The sequence below is a fragment of the Staurois parvus genome, unplaced genomic scaffold (assembly GCF_062004578.1).
Source record: "Staurois parvus isolate SC_StPar_1 unplaced genomic scaffold, SC_StPar_1.0 ptg000973l, whole genome shotgun sequence".
Lineage (NCBI taxonomy): Eukaryota > Metazoa > Chordata > Amphibia > Anura > Ranidae > Staurois > Staurois parvus.
In genome coordinates, this window is record NW_028318769.1 from 610,767 (window position 1) to 625,000 (window position 14,234).

General features: G+C 43.0%; 1 protein-coding gene across 4 annotated transcripts in view; it reads right to left on the minus strand.

Moving 5' to 3' along the window:
* Nucleotides 1-11,628: 11,628 nt before the first annotated feature.
* Nucleotides 11,629-14,234, minus strand: part of RXRB (retinoid X receptor beta) — a 78,790-nt gene continuing 76,184 nt past the window's right edge. For all 4 annotated transcript variants that reach the window (XM_089657171.1, XM_089657172.1, XM_089657173.1 and 1 more), the window contains one exon: nucleotides 11,629-14,234. This exon is cut by the window's right edge and continues 202 nt beyond it. The gene's annotated coding sequence lies outside the window, so the exon portion shown is untranslated.

The window sequence follows — 14,234 nt, forward strand, 5'->3', positions numbered from 1 at the left end:
TAAGCTCTGTAGTACAGTGCTGCCAGAGGCTGATACAAAGTCAAATTCAGGTAATTACACTGCTTGTAGTAAAAAAAAAAAAATCGAATGAAATGAAGCACTAAAAAGAGAAATTTGCCAGAATGTAACAAAAAACCTCCATCCTTTTATTCCTAACAATTTTTTTTGTGTACAATATACAGCAAATTCATTGTGGGGTGTACACCCTCAGCATCTGTCAGATGCCAGGAACGGGCCAGGTGCTGGGGATGGTCACGGACCAACCAATGACCTAAGAGGATTGCTACGGGACCCAGATCAGGGTGAATAGTAACAGGTGCCTGGGCCCATCATCAATGGCGGACAGCTTGGAAGGCAGTAGGTGTGTGCGATATTCTGCAAGTATGCGATGCTCACCACCACCAATGAAATTTACTTCTGTTTTGCTGAGTGCAGAGATGCAATGGTTTGTGCCTTTTATATCTGCCTGCAATTCAGTTTTATTCTACCTGTAAAAAAAAAACAACTTTACAAATATATTTACCCAAAATGTGAATTCAGTGCGAGCCGTGATTCCCAACATAAAGCCAATGGCTAGTCCTCACCTCCAGGCCAGCGTCTGGGGCTTCCCATAAGATCTCTGTGGCAGTTAACAGCTTTTTAGAAACAAAACGTTCTAGTTCATGTATATTTTAGGGATATCTTGGTGTAGCCATTTCATTTGATTTAGATCAGGTCTCAGATTTGGCCATGCAAAAGTATCATTTATGTCATTTGAGCTACTCTGTTGTTGACTTGTGTTTTAGATATCAACCATGCAGCACGACCCAACTGCTACTGAATTGTAGATCACAGCCACCCTGGCATTGTACAATTTCCTGACCCAACTTAGTAAATTATTCCAATTATTGAGCTGGTTTGAATAATCAAAACGTGTGTTTACCTGCTTCCCATGGGGTACAGAAAATGGATAACAAAGGGTTAAAGGAAAATTTGGAGAACTTCAGAGAATGGGTTGGCAATGCTCATAAGATTATATAGGACTACAAAAGCTCTGTCACCAAGTAACTGTAAATGGTCCAGTCCATTAGGCAGCAAAGCAACTCATTCATAGTATCCTGCCTCACCAAGCTTCACAGTGGGATAGGTTTTAGTGCTGGTAGATGGTGTTTTTCATCCCCAAAAAAGGCTACATATTTTCACCAGGACACCTCATCTCCCAAGGGCTGTCACATCAGGGTTGTGAACGATATACAGGCGTACCTCGGTTTACGAATTAATGCGTTCTGTGGGACTTTTCATATTGCGCAAAGTTCATAAACTGAAACGCGGTTTCCCATAGGAATGCATTGAAAACCAAGTAATCCGTTCCGGAGGTCAGAAAAAAAATAAAGTCTTGTCTGTTTAAAACACTTTATAAAGTGCACTTTAAAGGCATAAATACTGAACAAGGACATGATTAAAAATTAATTTGTAAATGCACTGAAAACCAATGAATTCGTTCCGGAGGTCAGAAAAAGTGAAAAAATAGTTTTCTGTTCAAAACGCTTTATAAAGTGCACTTTAAATGCATAGTACTATACAGGGACATGATTAAAAAAAGAATTTGTAAATGCATTGAAAACCAATTAATCCGTTCGTATTGTGAAAAAAAATCGTAAACCGAGCCATTATTTTCAATGGATTTTCATTTGTAAACCAAAAATTACTTTAACCGAGGCGTTCGTAAACCGAGGTACGCCTGTATAATTCTGAGACAGTTTTAAAACGGTGAAAGAGGAAGCATGCAAGGAAGCTTGCAGATGCTGATGCAGCCAACTGGGGAGCGTGATAAAGGGGATGACTTCTTATGGAGAATACAAGCAAGCAAACCAGATACTTTAGCTAGTCTAGATTTCTATAAATGTCATTGTAGAATGTCACTAAAGACTGACCGGTGTGCGATGTCCAGGCTTCGACAGAGTGGATGTGGAGCCAAATTCCTACCATTTCTAATCCATTTGTCTGGTTGTCATCTAATGTTCATGAGCAATTGTTTTGTAGGTTTATGTCATTTTATGAGAGAGACAATCCCAATCTGAAGTTTTCCACCCTTTCTTCTAAAGCAGGGCTTAAAAATTCAAGTCTAGACCTACTAGCCAGGCAAAAACCTTACTCTCCACCAGCTACCCCACCAAACCTTGCCCAGGTCCGCCTCCAACCCCATCCTAGGCCCATCCCCAAAATTACATTTTTCTTTAGAATAAAGAGTCCAAAATATAAAAAACAGCAATTATCACAGTCCCCCTTTATATAAGATGTTCCCTTCAGAGTCCCCCTTTACTTTAGGTGTCCCCATTACAGTCCACCTTTATATAAGGTGTTCCCTTCAGAGTCCCCCTTTACATCAGGTGTCCCCATCACAGTCCCCCTTTATATAAGGTGTTCCCATCACAGTCCCCCTTTAAATAAGGTGTCCCCATCCGAGTCCCCCTTTACATCAGATGTTCCCATCAGAGTCCCCCTTTACATCAGGTGTTCCCATCAGAGTCCCCCTTTACATCAGGTGTTCCCATCAGAGTCCCCCTTTACATCAGGTGTCCGCATCACAGTCCCCCTTTACATCAGGTGTTCCCATCAGAGTCCCCCTTTACATCAGGTGTCCCCATCACAGTCCCCCTTTATATAAGGTGTTCCCATCAGAGCTCCCCTTTACATCAGGTGTAACCTCACCCTTTCCCCTTGTACTCACAGATCTTCTTGTGAATGCAGCTTCTTTCCCTCCTTCAGTCATGTGATAAGTCACATGACAAGGGGCGAGAGGAAGGACACTCTGCCTTCACTCCTTAGTACCACCTGTCTATTGCCCCCTGCAGGCAGGAGGGAGGAGAAAGCCTAGTCCTGCCTCCAGCAAGTGTCAGCAGCTGCTCCGTGACAGGAGTGAAACTGCGATCACTCCGGTCACTGAAGAGCGGCACAAGCAGTGAGCCCCCCCCCCCCCTCAACACAGTGATTGGGGCAGGTTGGTGCTGCTAGTAACACCCACCCCCCACCCTCTGATGCGGTGCCTGGGACACACTCTCCCCATGTTATTTTCACTAGCCAAATGCGAGAAGGCAAGTGGAAATTTCAAGCCCTGTTCTAACGTATTGTTATCTTACAAAATTATAGCAAATGTTTGTACACCATGGAAAGGCAGATGAGGAACAGTTGTGATTGATCAACCAAACTCAATGGTTGGAAAACCTCACTAACCATACCATACATTATGTTCTTCAAGATGTCACCAGTCCAGGGTTCTCTTTTTACCCTAATAATTAGCTAATTGAAACCATTAGTGTAGAACAAAGTATGACAATGTAAATCAGATGTGGCCTGATGAAGTTCTTATATCTAGAAACCCCAAACCTCATTATCTATAGATATATGCAAAAATACACACACATACAGGGGTTAGACAAAAATATGAAAACACTACACGATTTACAGGTGTGAAAGTGACATGTTTCACATTGAAGGCGTAAGTGTTGTAAGATTATTTTGCTTCCACTGTGTGATGAGACACCTAGCTAATAGATTGGAAGCCTCACTTTCATCATTCACTGTATGCATGGCTAGTAAAACGGAGTCATGTCAGAGCTTCCTGAGCTTCAAAGAGGGCAAATTGTTGGCGCCGCTTAGCTGGTGCATCTGTGTATGAAGCTGCCAATTTATTTGCCGTGTATCAGTATTAAAGGTTATGATGGAGAACACAGTTTCCGGGAAAACGAAGTCTGATAAGCATAAGCGTGGTCGACTTGGTGAACTGACCAAAAGACAAAAAGGATATGCACAGGATTGTGAGCCGGAATAGGGAAATAACTGCTGCAAAAGTGACTGCAGAGCTCAATCTCAGTCTTCCAAAGTCCGTGTCCATAAAAACTGTGCAGACGGAGCTCCATAGGCAGAACATTCACCGATGAGCTGCAATCGCCAAATCACTAATGGCCATTATTAATGCTCAGAAGAGCATCAATGGAAGACTGTAATATGGTCCGATGAATCGATCTTCACCCTGTTCCCAACCACTGGACATGTTTGGTGTGGTGAACACCATCCTGAGCTTACGACCAGGACTGTCTTGTGCCAACAGTAAAACATGGTAGTGGCACAGTCATGGTCTGGGCAGCCATATCTTGGTATTCTGCAGGCTCCATCATCACCTTAAGAGGTAGAGTCACTGCCTGCGACTATGTACAAATTTTGGCCAACCCTGTGTACCCCATGGGGCAGCCATTGTTTCCTGAAGACAGCACCATTTACCAAAGACGATAATGCTCAAAGTCACACAGCTGGTATTGTCAAACTGGTTTGACGAACATGCAGAAGAGGTCTCGCACCTTCCCTGAGCGCCGCAGTTGCTGGACCTCAATATCATAGAGCCACTATGGTCAATTTTGGAAAACAAGGTTTGGACACATTTTCTGCCTCCAGCATCTCTGAGAACTGGAACAATTTTTGCTTAGAGTGGTATCAGATTCCATTATCTACCCTCCAAGACTTATATTTGTCAATTCCCAGGAGAATTCAGGCCAAAGGCAGTCTAAAACCATATCAGGTAGCAATTTCATTATTTTACCTGGCGGTTCCATAATTTTGTCCCATCCCTGTACATACAGCACAGACCAGTCAAAGCTAGCCTCAATGCTACAGTATGAAAACTTACATGACAATGCTGCCCCCTTGTGGTTCAAGCAGGGACAACCACCTTTTCTCAAATACAGCCCTGGCCAAAAGCTTCGAGAATGACACAAATATTGATTTTCACAAAATCTCTTACAATCAGTGTTTTTAGATATTTTTGTCAGATGTTACTATGGTATACTGAAGTATAATTACAAGCATTTCATAAATGTCAAAGGCTTCTATTAACAATTACATTAAGTTTATGCAGAGTCAATATTTGACGTGTTGACCCTTCTTTTTCAAGACCTCTGCAACTTGCCCAGACATGCTGCCAATCAACTTCTGGGTCACATCCTGACTGATGGTAGCCCATTCTTGCATAATCAATGCTTGGAGTTTGTCGGAATTTGTGTGTGTGTGTGGGTGTGGGGGGGGGTTCGTTCACCCGCTTCTTGAGGATTGACCACAAGTTCTTAATGGGATTAAGGTCTGGGGAGTGTTTTGGTCAAAGAACCAAAATGTCAATGTTTTCTTACATAGTTAGTCTGGCTGAAAAAAAAGACAAAAGTCCATCCAGTTCAACCATTAAAAAAAAAAAAGTTATAATCCTATACCCAGTTGATCCAGAGGAAGGCAAAAAACCCAGCAAAGCATGATCCAATTTGCTCCTGCAGGGGAAAAAAATTCCTTCCTGATCCCCCCAAGAGGCAAGATGTAGAGAGTGCTTCTCCTTGTTCTCTGTGATGCCCTCAGGGTGAATAACTCTACACTGAGTTCACGATATGGACCACTTATGTATTATACATGGAGATCTTATCCCCCCTTATGTATTATACATGGAGATCGTATCCCCCCTTATGTATTATACATGGAGATCTTATCCCCCCTTATGTATTATACATGGAGATCTTATCCCCCCTTATGTATTATACATGGAGATCGTATCCCCCCTTATGTATTATACATGGAGATCGTATCCCCCTTATGTATTATACATGGTGATCGTATCCCCCCCTTATGTATTATACATGGAGATCGTATCCCCCCTTATGTATTATACATGGAGATCGTATCCCCCCTTATGTATTATACATGGAGATCGTATCCCCCCTTATGTATTATACATGGAGATCGTATCCCCCTTATGTATTATACATGGAGATCGTATCCCCCCTTATGTATTATACATGGAGATCGTATCCCCCCTTATGTATTATACATGGTGATCATATCCCCCTTATGTATTTACACATGGAGATCATATCCCCCCCCCTTATGTATTATACATGGAGATCATATCCCCCCCCTTATGTATTATACATGGAGATCATATCCCCCCCCCCTTATGTATTATACATGGAGATCATATCCCCCACCCCCCCCCCCTTATGTATTATACATGGAGATCATATCCCCCCACCCCCCCCCTTATGTATTATACAAAGAGATCATATCCCCCCCCCTTATGTATTATACATGGAGATCATATCCCCCCCCCTTATGTATTATACATGGAGATCATATCCCCCCCCCCTTAATCTCTTCTCTGTACTTTCTCCAGTTCCCCAATGTTCTTTTTGTGAATTGGTGCCCAAAACTGAACTGCATATTCCAGATGAGGTCGTACTAATGATTTGTATCGGGGGGGATGGTATCTCTCTCTCTGGAGTCTATACCTCTTATAATACAAGAGAGGATTTTGCTCACTTTAGAACCCGCAGCTTTACATTGCATGTCATTATTAAGCTTGTGATCTACCAGAACCCCCAGATCCTTCTCCACCATTAATTCCCCCAGTTGTACCCCCCTAGTATGTATGATGCATGCATATTCTTAGCCCCTTACATTTATCAACATTAAACCTCATTTACCACATAGTTGCCCAATTACACAGAGCATTGAGGTCGGCTTGTAAGTTGGAGACATCCTGTAAGGACGTTATTCCACGGCACAGCTTGGTGTCATCTGCAAAGACTGAAATGGGATTTATATTCTCAGAACCGATATCATTTATATTAAAAAGTAAGGGTCCCAACACTGAACCTTGGGGTACACCACTGATGACCCCAGACCATTCAGAGTATGAATCATTAACCACTACTCTCTGAATACGATCTTTTAGCCAGTTTTCTATTCATTTACATACAGATTTTTCCAAGCCTGTAGACTTACACATTAGCCATGTGTGGGGAACTGTGTCAGGCGCTTTTGCAAATTCCAAGTATACCACGTCCACCGCCACCCCACTGTCCAAGTATACCACGTCCACCACCACCCCTCTGTCCAAGTATACCACGTCCACAGCCACCCCTCTGTCCAAGTATACCACGTCCACAGCCACCCCTCTGTCCAAGTATACCACGTCCACAGCCACCCCTCTGTCCAAGTATACCACGTCCACAGCCACCCCTCTGTCAAAGGTTTTGCTCACCTCCTCATAAAAAGAAATCAGATTTGTTTGACAACTCCTGTCTTTCATGAATCCATGCTGTCTGTTGCTTAAAATATTTTTTTCCAGCAAGAACTCATCTATGTGGTCTTTTATTAAACTCTCCAGTGTCTTCCCAACTATAGAAGTTAAACTAACAGGTCTATAATTACTTGGTAAAGATCTCTTTAAATATTGGCACCACATTGGCCTTACTCCAATCCAGTGGTACTATGCCAGTCATTAAAGAGCCTTTAAAAATTAGAAACAATGGCTTTGAAATGACAGAGCTCAATTCTTCAAGGACCCGTGGGTGTATGCCATCTGGTCCAGGGGCTTTTGTTCCCCAAGCCACTTCATTATTACTTTTGCCTTATGGCAAGGTGCTCCATTCATGCTTGGAAAGGCATTGTTCATCACCTGTTCTTGGATGGTTGGGAGAAGTTGCTCTCGGAGGATGTTTTTGTGCCATTCTTTATTCATGGCTGTGTTCTTAGGCAAGATCCCACTCCCTTGTCTGAGAAGCAACCCCACACACGCATGGTCTGAGAATGGTTTACGGTTGACATGACACAGGGCGGACGGTAGCACTCAGTTTTTCTTCTCCAGATAAGGTTTTTTTTTTGGGATACCCCAAACAATTGGAAAGTGGATCCATCAGAGAAAATGTGTTTACCTCAGTCCTCAGCAGTCCAATCCGTGGACCTTTTGCAGAATATCAGTCTGTCCCTGATGTTTTTCCTGGAGAGAAGTGGCTTCTTTGCTGTCCTTGACACCAGGCCATCCTCCAAAAGTCTTCCCCTCACTGTGCATGCCGATGCATCACAGCTGCCTGCTGCCATTCCTGAGCAAGCTCTGCACTGGTGGTGCCTGATCCTGCAGCTGAATCAACTTTAGGAGGTGGTCCTGGTGGTTGCTGGACTTTCTTGGGCGCCCTGAAGCCTTCTTCACAATTGAACCTCTCTCCTTGAAGTTCTTGATGATCTGATAAATGGTTGATTTAGGTGCAATCTTAGTAGCAGCTTTATCCTTGCCTGTGAATCCCTTTTTGTGCAAAGCAATGATGACTGCATGTGTTTCCTTGCAGGTAAATATTTGAGTCCTCCTGAAAACTTTTGGGCGGGGCTGTAGAGAAGCTGTACAATGTTGAATCTTTTTGACGTGTCAAAAGACTAGTACAAGTTTAATAAAAATAGGACACAACTATATACATTGTAAACTAGGTTTTCTAATATTGCAAAAAAAGAAAAGGAAAAAAAAGCTGCTATCTGTATCACGATCTAAAGCCTTGGAGGTGATTGGATAGGCTGGAGTTTAGCGTCAGCTAGCTCCAAAAAGCAATGGAGAACTGTGCAGAAGTTTTAGGCTAGTTTCACACGGGCTTCAGATTGTATAAGAGCAGCTTGAACAGCAAGCTTTGTCGAAGTTTTTAAAGTATCATTCAGCTCCAGGTTGTAAACATTGTACACAGATTCTAATGAGAGTGTTCATTAACATTTTAAACAAGCTGCTAGCAGGCTTCAGAACTTATAGAAATCCTGCTAGGAACTCAAAATTGAGTGGCAGTGACATCACCTGCACCTCCCAGATCCCAGTTTCCTCCCTGCCCTAACCAGATTAATATGAATTATAAAAATTTCTATCAAATCATTTTGTTTGTGAGAAATTTTCCAGACCTGTTTGTCGTTGCTCCAGGTTTGGTGGAAAGGCTGGGTAGGTTCCTGTAAATGTCACAAAACCCAGCTGTTAAGAGCCAGATTTCATATGAAAGACCACATGCCCAGCATTCTGATAGACATGCATGCTCTTTGCTGCTGGCCACTAAATCCTGCAGACTTTAGCAATGCCATCTGCTGATCAGTTGCTTGAATTGTACTCAAGCCACTGATCAGCAGATTGCACAGCTAAGTTCTGCAACACCAAGGAAGACAGCACATTTGAAGGGATGCTGGTAATGTATTCTTTCATATAATGCAGAGTAGCAAAATGACTGAAAGTAGAGAATGCTAACAGCTGTAGGAGGCAGGCAACAACTAAAGGTGGGCTCAAGGGAGCTTCCAAGAGTCATATTGTGGAGATGCAAGTTTGAAGGGAATTGCTGATAATAATGGTCAATGCAGGAAAGGACTAACAGTGTGAGAGGGAAAAAGTAAGGCAGGCACTCAGCTTCAAATGTTTGCCTTTAAAGAGTTAATTCACCTTTACTGAAAAAAATGTAAAAAAGGTGAAGACTGTATCCCCCCTCTGACCCCCCACAGTGCTCATCGCTGATGATTCTGAGCTGTCAGCAGTCTAGGGTTTTGAAATCTCCACCCTTCCTCCTTCATGTGGAGCAATCCTAATTGGTCAGCACCATCACGAATTGCTCTGCTCTGTCCTGGTAGTGCTGCAAAGAGAAAATGGAAAAGAGCAGAAAATCCCTGGACTGCTGGAGCGGCTGTGCTAGTGCTGACAGCTCATGATCACCAGAGGTAAGCACAGTGGGGATTAGGGTTGGAGAAGATAAAGGTGAAATTTGAAAAATTAGAATATCGTGCAAAAGTTCATTTATTTCAATAATGCAACTTAAAAGGTGAAACTAATATATGAGATAGACTCATTACATGCAAAGCAAGATAGTTCAAGCCGTGATTTGTCATAATTGTGATAATTATGGCTTAGAGCTCATGAAAACCCCAAATCCACAATCTCAGAAAATGAGAATCTTGTGAAAAGGTGCAATATTCTCGGCTCAAAGTGTCCCACTCTAATCAGCTAATTAAGCCATAACACCTGCAAAGGGTTCCTGAGCCTTTAAATGGTCTCTCAGTCTGGTTCAGTAAGAATCACAATCATGGGAAAGACTGCTGACCTGACAGTTGTGCAGAAAACCATCATTGACACCCTCCATAAGGAGGGAAAGCCTCAAAAAGTAATTGCAAAAGAAGTTGGATGTTCCCAAAGTGTTGTATCAAAGCACATTAATAAAAAGTTATGTAGAAGGGAAAAGTGTGGGGAAAAAAAAGGTGCAAAAGCAGCAGGGATGACCGCAGCCTGGAGAGGATTGTCAGGAAAATGCCATTCAAAAGTGTTGGGGACTTTCACAAGGAGTGGACTGAGGCTGGAGTCAGTGCATCAAGAGCCACCACACACAGACGGATCCTGGACATGGGCTTCAAATGTCGTATTCCTCTTGTCAAGCCGCTCCTGAACAACAAACGTCAGAAGCATCTTACCTGGGCTAAAGAAAAACAGACCTGGTCTGTTGCTCAGTGGTCCAAAGTCCTCTTTTCTGATGAGAGCAACTTTTGCATCTCATTTGGAAACCAAGGACCCTGACTATGGAGGAAGAATGGAGAGGCCCAAGGACCCCGAGTATGGAGGAAGAATGGAGAGGCACAAGGACCCCGAGTATGGAGGAAGAATGGAGAGGCACACTGCAAGATGCTTGAAGTCCAGTGTGAAGTTTCCACAGTCTGTGTTGATTTGGGGAGCCATGTCATCTGTTGGTGTTGGTCCACTGTGCTTCATTAAGTCCAGGGTCAACGAAGCCGTCTACCAGGAGATTTTGGAGCACTTCATGCTTCCTTCCGCAGACGAGTTTTATGGGGATGCTGACTTCATTTTACAGCAGGACTTGGCACCGCCCACACTGCCAAAAGCACCAAAACCCGGTTCAATGACCGTGGGATTACTGAGCTTGATTGGCCAGCAAACTCGCCTGACCTGAACCCCATAGATAATCTATGGGGCATTGCCAAAAGAAAGATGAGAGACATGAGACCGAACAATGCAGAAGAGCTGAAGGCCGCTATTGAAGCATTCTGGTCTTCCATAACACCTCAGCAGTGCCACAGGCTGATAGCTTCCATGCCACGCTGCATTGAGGCAGTAATTGCTGCAAAAGGGGCCCAAACCAAGTACTGAGTACATATGCATGCTTATACTTTTCAGAGGTCCAATATTGTTCTATGTACAATCCTTGTTTTATTGATTGCACGTAATATTCTCATTTTCTGAGATTGTGGATTTGGGGTTTTCATGAGCTGTAAGCCATAATCATCACAATTATGACAAATCACGGCTTGAACTATCTTGCTTTGCATGTAATGAGTCTATCTCATGTATTAGTTTCACCTTTTAAGTTGCATTACTGAAATAAATGAACTTTTGCACGATATTCTAATTTTTCAAGTTTCACCTGTATATGGTGTTCGTTCACCTTTACATTTTTTTTCTGTGTGGCAAACTAACCATTTAAGTTCTGTAATGGCTCCATCTCCAGCTTTTCATAAAAGGAGACCAATGTTTATTGCCATGTAAACCGGTGCTGCGTTAAAGGTCTGGTACCCACCCCTTCCAGTTCAGAACAGCCCAATCATTGTATGGGCGGTCCCAGCTGCCGTATGCCCCAACCGCATCCCTTTCTTAGGCAGACAGCACTATGCCATGGAACACGCTTTTCTGCCTACCCACAGTGCTGCCTTACACTCAGCTGGGTAATAAGATCCACTGGCAGGCACGTAGGTCACCGGCAAGAGGCACAGCAGTACCCCCTTGGCTACCAACCCACAATAATAACAAAACCGAAAGCAGAATTTAGAGCTAAATTCTCTTTAATATTCATTCCAAGCAACAGGAATAATGAACGAGCGCAGAATAAAGTGTGGGGCTAAAAGGTGGGAGGAGTCTGTTCAGGACCCTCCTACGAGGATCTGCCTCCTAGAAAGTGTATTTAGCTAGGTGTGGGTCAGAACTGTGTGCAAACCGTTTCCCTCTTAGCAGGCGCCAGGGATTGTACCAGAAGACAGAACATCTTTAAAACCTGGAAACGTCATTCATAAAAAGGGAGGCTTAAAAGATACAACAGGAAGAGTACAGAAAGGGAGGGGGGGGGGGTTGGGATGCAAAAAAAAAAAGGGCAGGATAGTCAAAAAAAGACAGGGAATAAACCAGAAGGAGCAGGGTCTAGCAGCAGAACAAAATCTGGAAGAATAGCAAAAACATTAAAGTCAAGCACCCCCAAGAACTCTCTATACAGAGACTCCACAAAAAATGTTGTGGAGCAAAAAAAAAAAAAATTTAATTGAAAATTAAAAACTCATCCAACAGGGACAAACTAAGTAATCAGGTGGGAGTTTAAGGAAAGCTGCCAGTGTTGAAAAGGCTTGTTGCCTGGCTGTCATGTTTGAAATGAGCTTGAACAAGTATGCAGACCAGGAGTTCTGATTTCACGCTGAATTTCCAGCATGCATGCTTGTTCCACATCCATGAACGTACTGAAGTCAGACAGCCAGGCAGCTATCGTTGGAAATGTTAAAGTGGAAATACAGGCAAATATAAGACACACGCAATAATGCAGCTCACACTCATTTTTCTTTTTAAACACAAGCAGTGCAAATATCTGAATTTTCCTGGTATAAGCCTCGTGGAGACTCTACACAACAGAGCTCAAACTGGAAAAAGGAGAAGCAGCATAAAAGGCGCCAAATCAGTTGTGCTGCAATGCTCACGTGCTAACAAGCAGCATGCCGAAAGGAGGAGAGATAGACTAGCTCCGCAATCTGCTGTTTCACTGTCCAGTCACAGGTTGGGGCAGGGAGAAGACCTGCAAACGTTACTTAACTGCAGGAGAGAAAAATCAGGTCTCCTGCCAGACAAGGATCTGCTAGATGGCAGAGCTGTGTGACTCTCAGGACAGGATAGACAAACCCCAATAATTTGGCATGTTAAATAGCTCCCATATATGCATTTCTTCTGTATATTTATAATATGAGAAATAGAGAAAAAAAAGCGCCACAAACTAAATAGAACAAAAGCTGCACTCCTAACCAAAAAAAAAGGTAAAAATGTGAATAAATCAAAGAGTGCGATAAATATAAGTAAATACAAAAATTATTCGTTTATTATTCTAAACTAATAATTTTTGTATTTACTTCTATTTAGCGCACTCTTTGATTTATTCACATCTTCTGTATATTTGCCTGGATTTCAGCTTTAAGCAATGTCACCTCCCTAGCCCCTCCACCTCACATCAGGTTTCCTTTAAAAACCCACCTTTTGCAAGTTCCAGAATTATTCAGGAACAGGTCTTCATTTCCCCAAACTCTTATTTAAGAAAGTACTAAGATCCTGTGCAATATAATCATCCTTCCAAAACCAACAATGATTTTAAGAGAACGGTTTAGAGAGAAAAAAAAAAAAAAACATATAGGACATTCGATGTGTTTTCACCCCCCGAGGAGAACATTGGGTGTAGAGGTCCTGAAGGCATCCAAAAATACAAAGCAGTCATGAATACCCCAAAACAGCTACAAGAAAAATCAAGGTTACAATAAGTCCTCTCCACCCTATGGGGACCCCCTGGTACTTTCCCCTACACCCTAACAAGTGCAGTAATCAAAAAGGGCACCTCAAATAAAAGGGGGAAAAAAACAACAGCGAGACAGATCTAGAGAATAACAGGGTCCATTATATCCCCCCTCCCCCCCAACAGAAATCTCCACTGATTAAAATAAATTTGTTACGTATTATCGGAACCCAGAAACCGACCCCGCCAACTCCCAGTATACACCACAAATGTCAGCACAGTCTATTCCTGGCGTGCCATTCCGCAGTCTCTTCATTCTGAGTTAGTGAGAAGTAATGTCTGCCGCTGCTCTCCGTCATAGAGTTCAGGCCTCTCAGAAGAGTGACACCTGCTCGGCTAAAACCAGCCTCACACGTGTTTTTGTTTAGAGGGGGGCACAAAAAGCTGGACAATGCACCGGGGTGGGTGACGACCTCTTTCGAGACATCCATGTTTAGCATAGTTACCACTTTTGGATCAAAGATATTGCATAGGAGTGTCTCAATCAAAGATTCATCTCTGGCGTGTGCTCAGATGCTTCCTCGTCACCAATGGAGGCCTCTTTTTTTTTTTGCAGTAGTCTTAGTTTACAAATCTCTTTCTGCAATTTACAAACTCTTGAGGGTGCACATCTACCATGTTAAAGAAGAAGCCTATTTTGGACTCTTTTAGGTATGTTCCATCTAAATCCCGATGTGGAAGCTGTCTTTAGAGAAGTGGACCAAGGACTGTCAAATGGGTAGGGGGGGGACGTTGAGCAGTGAATGGCCAAGTTCAAGCAGTCTCTCGGGATAAGCTTGGGTGGTGCCTATACCACCACTGATTGGAAAAGGTCTATTAGAGTATGTGTCTACT